This window comes from Monodelphis domestica, chromosome 3 (genome assembly GCF_027887165.1).
Source record: "Monodelphis domestica isolate mMonDom1 chromosome 3, mMonDom1.pri, whole genome shotgun sequence".
Taxonomy (NCBI): Eukaryota; Metazoa; Chordata; class Mammalia; order Didelphimorphia; family Didelphidae; genus Monodelphis; species Monodelphis domestica.
Genome location: NC_077229.1, coordinates 528,854,108 through 528,862,264, shown reverse-complemented (window position 1 = coordinate 528,862,264; position 8,157 = coordinate 528,854,108). Strand labels below are relative to the sequence as shown.

The 8,157-nt window shown below is 40.9% G+C and overlaps 1 pseudogene; it reads right to left on the bottom strand.

The window, feature by feature from the left end:
• Nucleotides 1-1,855: 1,855 nt before the first annotated feature.
• LOC130458553 (solute carrier family 35 member C2-like) lies at nucleotides 1,856-7,735 on the bottom strand (annotated as a pseudogene).
• Nucleotides 7,736-8,157: the final 422 nt, after the last annotated feature.

Sequence of the window (8,157 nt, the reverse complement as noted above, 5' to 3'; positions counted from 1 at the left end):
ATTCCTTCGACTCATGTATTGAAGCAGTTGTTTCTCGTCAGTGTTTTTTCTCCCACAGTGTTTCCTCAGGAAGTGGATATTGGTTTTTCTCTTAGATTCCTCCTGGTTGTTCAGGATCACTGCATTGCCACTAATGGAGAAGTCCATTACATTCAATTGTACCACAATGTATCAGTCTCTGTGTACATTGTTCTCCTGGTTCTGCTCCTCTCACTCTGCATCAATTCCTGGAGGTTGTCCCAATCCCCATGGAATTCCTCCACTTTATTATTCCTTTGAGCACAATAGTATTCCATCACCAACATATTTTGACCTGCCTGGCTTTTGGATCAGTACCATGTTTGTGTTGTAAAAAGAATTTGGTAGAACTCCTTCTTGGCTTATTCTGTCAAATAGTTTATATAATATTGGGATAAGTTGTTCTCTGAATGTTTGATAGAATTCATTTGTGAATCCATCTGGACCTGGGGATTTTTTCTTAGGGAGTTCTTTGATAACTTGTTCAATATCTTTTTCTGGTATGGAGTTACCATACTAGAAGTACCAGCTTCTAGTCTTATTTATTAAATCAATATTTCATTGACTTTCACTTTTATTAATTTCTCCTTTGATTTTTAAGATCTCTAATTTAGTCTTCATCTGAGGATTTTTAATTTATTCACTTTCTAGTTTTTTAATTTGCATGCCCAATTTATCAACCTCTGCCCTTCTTAATTTGTTTATATATGAACTCAAGGATATCAATACCCCACTGAGTACTGCTTTGGCTATATCCCATAGGTTTTGAAAGGATGTCTCACCATTGTCATTTTCTTCAATAAAGTTATTAATTATTTCTACAATTTGTTCTTTAACTAACCAGTTTTGGACAACCATAGTTTAATTTCCAATTAATTTTTGATTTACCTCTCCATGTACCCTTACTAATTATTATTTTCATTGCATTGTGGTCTGAGAAGGTTGCATTTATTATTTCTGCTCTTTTGCACTTGTTTGCAATGTTTTTATGCCCCAATACATGGTCAATTTCTGTAAATGTACCATGTGCTTCTGAAAAGAAAGTATATTCCTTTTTGCCCCTATTTATTTTTCTACACATGTCTACTAATTCTAATTTTTCTAAGATTTAATTCACTTCTCTTACCTATTTCTTATTTATTTTTTGGTTTGATTTATCTAGTTTGGATAGAGAAGGTTCAGGTCTCCCACTAGTATAATTTTTCTATCTATTTCATCCTTGAGCTCCTCTAGTTTCTCCTTTGGAAATTTGGATGCTATGCCTTTTGGTGCATACATATTGAGCACAGATATTTCCTCATTGTCTATACTGCCTTTTATCAGGATGTAATTACCTTTCCTCTCTTTTAACTAGATTTATTTTTAATTTGGCTTTGTTAGACTTCATGACTATGACTCCTGCCTTCTTTTTATCAGTTGATACCCAATAGATTTGACTCCATCCTTTTACTTTCACTCTATGGGCATCTAACTTCCTCATGTGTGTTTCTTGTAGACAGTATATGGTAGGGTTTTGGATTCTAATCCACTCTGTTATTCTCTTGCACTTTAATGGGTGAGTTAATTCCATTCACATTCAGAGTTATGATTACTAGCTGTGTATTTCCCAGCATTTTTTTTCTACTTCTGGTCCTGCCTTTTCTTTCACTATTTCCTTCTACACCAATGTTTGTTTTTAATCAGTCCCCCTAGTTCCCACCCTTATTTTACTTCCCTTTCTACCCCACTCCCTTCTTATTCACCCCTTATTTTCCCTGTAGTCTTCCTAAAATTACTGACCACCCTCTCCCACCCTTGTACTGCTTCCCTCCCCACCAGTCCCTTTGTTACCCTTTTACTCCCCTATAGGGTGCAAATGTATTCTCTGCCCCAATGGATTGGATTGTTCTTCCCTCTTTGAGACAATTTCAATGCACATAAGAGTTGAGTATTTCTTATCTCAGACCTCTTTACCCTTCCAGTGTATTGATGTTCTCCCCCTCCTGCCATGAGCTTCTTTGTGACATATAAATTTACCCCCATTTTTTCTTTTCCCATTTCTTTTAGTATTAACCTCTTCTTTTAGTTCTAGTAGAACACACACATTTATATGTATTTATGCATGCATATATCTATATACCTATTTATGTCTTGTCCTTTCATCCTATACAGTTTGTCACTGTTCCCTCTAAGTGTAATTCTTCCAGCTACCCAGGTGATACCAAGTTTTTTAGAGTTACCAATGACTTTTCTTATAGGGATACATATCATTTTAACTTATTGAGTTTCTTTAAAAATTTTTTTGTGGTTGTTTTGTTTTTCTTTTTCTCTCTTTTTTAATTACTTTTTGATGATTCTCCTGAGTTCTGTGCTTGGACATCAAATGTTCTGTTCAGGTCTTGTCTTTTCTTTACAAATTATTGATATTCTTCGATTTTGTTAAATGACCATACTTTCCCTTACAAGAATATAGTCAGTTTTGCTGGGTAGTTGATTCTTGGTTGTAGACCTAGTTCCCTTGCTTTCTGGAATATCATATTCCAGGTCTTTTGGTCCTTTAGTGTGGATGCAGCAAGATCCTGCGTTATCCTCACTGTGGTTCCATGGTATCTGAATGACTTCTTCTTGGCAGCTTGTAATATCTTTTCTTTGGTCTGATAGTTCTTGAATTTGGCTATAATATTCCTGGGTGTTGTCAGTTGGGGATTAAGTACAGGAGGTGATCTGTGGATTCTTTCAATCTCCACTTTTCCCTCTTGTTCTAGAATATCGGGGCAGTTTTCTTGAATAATTTCCTGTAGTATTATGTCCAGGCTTTTTCTTTTGTCATGGTCTTCTGGTAGACCAATCATTCTTAAATTGTCTCTCCTTGAATGATTTTCTAAATCCTCTGTTTTGTGAATAAAATGCTTCATATTTTCCTCAATTGTTTCATTCTTTTGGTATTGTTTTATAGTGTCCTGCTGCCTTGTGAGGTCACTTAATTCCAGTTGTTGTATTCTAGTTCTTAAAGACTGGATTTCATCCCTGACTTTTTGGTTGTTCTTTTCCTTCTGGTCTGATTTTCTTTGGAGGTCATCTTTCATCCTCGTTACCTCGACTTCTATCTTCTTTGTCTCATCTTTCATTTCCTTTGCCTCATTTTCCAGCTAGTTGATTTTGGCTTTCAAGACACTATTTTCTATTTCCAAATGACATCTTAGTTTTTAAGTTCTTTCACCAATTGTCTTCAGCCTCTCTTAATTGTTTTTGAATTTCATTTTGAGTTCTTCCATTGCCTGTATCAAATTCTCTGGGTTTTCTGATTTATCATTTGCTAATCCCTCCTGCTCTATTCCGTTGGCTGTGTAAAAGCTGTCTATTGTAATTTCTTTCTTCTTTTTCTGTTCTTTGCTCATATCTACCCCTTATTTGCTCCCCATATTTGTCTGTTCTCTTGCTCCTCTCATTTTTTTTTTTGGTTTTGGGGCTTTCTGTCAGTCTCCCCTCTTGGAGCTTTATCAGATCTCTCAGTGCAGTCTCTGGGGGGAGGAATTTGAGCTTCCCTGTCCTCTGGAGGCTTTTTATGGGATTAAGTTCAGCTGGGTTGGACTGTATGTCCTCTGAGGCCAAAACCTCCTGGAAGGATTGAGCCAAATGGAAAGACCTAGCCGCCCAGGCTGCCAGCTCTTCAATCTCTCTCTCGCTGCTTCCCTGCCACCTGTGTTCAACGCTTTGAGCCTGGCACAGCCCTGCCCACACGATACACCCTCTAGACCTGCACCTTTGCCTGCCCAGAGGTTCCCACTGCAGCTGGGAGCTCAGAGCTCTGGGTTGGGGGGGGGGAGAGGTCCTAGGACCTTAATTTTGCCTTCCCTTTAAGCCTGAGTGTTCTTGGATTCTGGCTTTTTGGGGAATGTACCTTTTGAATTGAGTCTAGCAGGAGGGTTCCTTGGCTCTGTCTTGTTGTTAGGTTTGATTTTCAGTCCCCTGGGAGAATTCAGTTTGTGATCGGTAAGGAAGGGTTTTCAGAGGTCTGAATTATTGAGCCGCCATCTTGACTCCCCATCCAGTCATGTCCAATTCTTCATGAGCTAATGAACCATATTATTCTAATACTCTCCATAGGATTTTCTTGGTAAAGATATTAAAATGGTTTGTCATGCCCTTCTCCAGTGGATTAAGGTAAATCAAGGTTAAGTGACTTGCCCAAAGTCATACTCCTACTAAGTGTCTAAGTCTAAATTTTAAATCAGGTTTCCTGACTTCAGGTCTGGTGTTCTATCAATTGTATCACTTAATTGCCCTTTATATACTGAAGCAAAAGTGTTTCAATTAAGTTTTGAACTAATTGTTAACTGCCTCAGAAAAGTGGGATATTTTCTTTTACATAGGTTGCAGAATCAATCTTTACCCCTTGTTTCAGCTTTTTAAAAGTATTTCTTTTCCCAACTGAGAAATTTAATAGGATCCATCTCTTAGAGAATTTTTATTCCACTTAAATAATCATCCAAAATAAAATCATATATGGCAGTAAACAAAACGGTCTTTAGTGGAAATAACATCATAAATTCTTCTACTGAGGTTTCAGTTTGCATAACCAAGTTCTGGCAAACATCCATCAAATATTTATTTGAAGAGGAGGGTTTTGCTATTATCAGCAGCTTTTCTTTAAATATTTCAGAGAAATCAATTACATTATTTATGTATATTAATAATGCAGTTAAGGGTTTTATTTTCAATAACAAGTTATTGAAAGAAATTATTTCTTCCTAAATATATGTTAGTAAGCAAAATGGAGACTTTTGAGGTCATGATATGATGTGGCAGAAATTAGGGCAAAATACAGTATCAGGGCTTCCTTGACCTCACAAGTAGCTGTTTCATCTTAAAGTATGTAGAAGTCTTAATAGTCATGTTAAATTTTCCTTGATTATATAATCCTTAATACTCACTGGTTTTAATACCAATGGAAAAATAAATATCTGATGAAATACTAGGAAAGTCCACTCCTTCCCCTTTAAGACATGAAGAATTTGAGAATTGGAAAGGAACAAGTCTCTTTAAGATAATCAAGTGGTCATACAACATCTTTAGAAAGATCTCCTAGGAGGGAAAATCAAATACCTCCTAGAAAGCTTTGTACCATTTTGACAGGCCTAATTGTAAGGAAGATATCAAGCCTAAATTTGCTTCTTTCCACTTTTTTACCCATTGCTCCAAGTTCCATGGTCATCTGGGACCCAGGAAGAACATGTTTAATTCCTCTTTCCCTAGAAAACCCTTCAAGTACTTATAAAGAGTTTTCATGTACCCCCAAAATCTTCTCTTCTATTAGTCAAGCATCCCCAATCCCTTCAAATGGTTCTCATAGGTCCTTTACAACCCTCCTTGCTCTCCTCTAGATTAATTTCATTTTAGCAATGTCTTTCTTATACTGCGGAACCCAGAAGGGAACTAGACAACTAAAGTATAATTCTCCTGCTTCCTGAAATTCAAATGATTACATGTAGTGAATAAAAATGAAAAAAATATCACTGAAGATGTCTTTCTCATTGGGGGGGAATGTAGAATTCTGCCTCTCAGCCAATGAAATAAGGCCAATAGAACTTTGTTTGCCTGTTGAGCTCCAACTCTACACCAATTCAAACAGAAAAATAATGTATTTCATACACTGGAATTTATAAATATTGTGATATTTATTGGGAAAGGATGGAGGGATTGAAAAAAACAGCAGATAAAGGGAGGTTTGTAGTAGGGTATGGAGGAGTTGAGGGGAGAGAGGGAATATTGCTCGGTGGGGCAAGGGAGGGAGATTCCCCCTGCCGAGAGGAAGCAGCAGGGGTCCGATAAGGACTGTTTGTCGTTGCATGACTGAAGTGATGTTCAGCTCCCTCTATGCCCAGAAAAGATAGTCCATTTATCTGACTGCGAGTTCAAATAAGATCAAGTTTAATAACCAGCTAGTATTGGAGAGGTATCAGGAAGGAGGAGCAAGGGAGGTCCCTAAATAAGGTTGGAGTTTTCCTCAGCTTTTGGGGAATGGCTAAAATAGTTGTGTTATATGATTTAAGAATACTATTGTGCTATAAGAAATGATGAGCAGGATGATTTCAGAAAAAATAAAACTGGAAAAATTTACATGCACTTACAAAAAGTGGTGTGTACAGAACCAGAACTGTATACACAGTAACAGCAATGTTGCCCAATGCACAATCCTGAATGACTTAGCTACTCTCAGCAAGACAATAATCCAAGACAAATCCACGTGACTCATGATGGAAAATGCTATCCTTGTAGAGAGAAAGGGCTGATGAAGTCTAACTGTAAATCAAAGCTTATTGTTTTCCTCTTTTTTCTTTGTGGATTTTTTCATGCCTTCTTCCACAATATGAAAATGTGGTTTGCAGATGAACATACATGTATAACCCATATTCAATTGCTTGCCATTTGGGGGTGAGGGAAGGAAGAGAATATGGAACTTGAAATTTAGGAAACAAATGTTAAAAATTGTTTTTACATGTAATGTGGAAAATTGTCTTTTTTGTGGTCAGTGGACTCTAAAGCATTTATTTCTGAATTACAAGTAAAACTGCTCTTTGAGCACAGAAGCTCTCCAGGTTCTGAGGTCCCAGCCCCTCTACCTACTCCTAGCTGAGGACTAGTTTTTAGTTCCTATTTTCTTGATTATGCCCTGAATTATGAAAATTCTTGGTCTAAGCGGTCTTAGGGAGCCAATAGAGGGGAAGCAGCCCATTCCCATTTCCACTGTGATCCCTATCCAAGTCTTGCCCGTCTCAAGACCCGGTCACACACCTGCTTCATCCTGATGGTCCACACAGCTCTCATCTGGTCTTCAGCCCAACATCGTCCATATGGAAACATGTTATACCAGCTGAGTCCCAGGATGGGCAGCATGGAGCCCACACAGCTGCCCATCTGATGAGGCTGGTCACTTGCATCTGCCTACATGGTTGGCTGCCAATGGTGTACAGAGAAGCAGCAGTGCAGAAATGGGGTGGGATGGTTCAGGCACTACCAGTCAGTAAGTCACCATTGCCCCGGGGCCACAGAGTACTTCCCCCTCCTCCTCATCTTTCTCATCACCAGGCTCCCCGCCCAGTAGAAGCTCCAGGTCAGGACTCAGGCAGGCCCTTGACTGGGTTTAGGACCACTTTGGAGCTGAGGGCTTTGAGGATGACGTGGAGGGATATCTTGGACAAACAAAGGCCGAGAGCAAATGAGCTGCCAGCAGCAAAGGACAGACTTCCTTAAAAATCCCAGCAATGGAGATGGTCAGGCTGGGGGTTCTGGAGACTAACAAGAACTCTGAAAAACCCAAGCCGAAGGCACGGATCCCACCCAAGAAGGGAGTCCCAAGTGCGTCCTGGAAACGGAGAGATGTGGCCAAAGGTAGACCTTCAGAAATGGCCACAAGGGGGAAGAGTCCCCGGAACACGAGGGGCTGCAGGTGGTCGGCGGGCTCAGTAGGATTCTGGAGGCCTAATGCAGCTTTCTGGAGGAGGGTCTGGGGAAGGGCCCACCGAATCCCTCCAATGAGTGAGGCCAGCCCCAGGGCAAATCCCTGCCCACTGAACTGTGTAGACTTATGGGCGAACAGGAAGAGCCCCGGCAATAAGCAGGACCTCCAGGCCGAGGGCTGCCCCAACTCGTCTGGCTTGAAGATCGGGAGAAGACCGCAGTGAAGAGAACTGCCGAGGAGGACTTGGTCATCGTGCACCGTGACACGGGGATGCACAGCGAGCTCCAGGTAGACGGACCCACGACAAGTGCCGCTGCCAGTGCTGCGGGAGCTCCTCTCTGGAGGTCGTGGGCTCAGCGCGGCACCCCTCGGGGAGCTGGGGGCAGCACGGAGCTAGGCTGGGGCAGAGGCCAGAAAAGGAGGACCACTGCGAGGGGAGCGAGGGTGAAGAGCCGGAAGTGGCTCCTTAGAAGGCGATGCCGATAGAGAAGCAACAGCAGCGCCAGAGTCAGCACCACATTCCGGATGAAGGTCAGGCCAAAGTCCGCCTGCCCACGGGCAGCAACAGACCAAACACACTGGTGAGCGGCGGAGCTCGGACTGCCCTGGCCGGGTCTGCCCTCCCGCTCGCAGCCGTGCACAGAGTAAGAGCGGCTGAGCTGGACCACAACCGTCAATGGCAACATCGCTTATCAGCG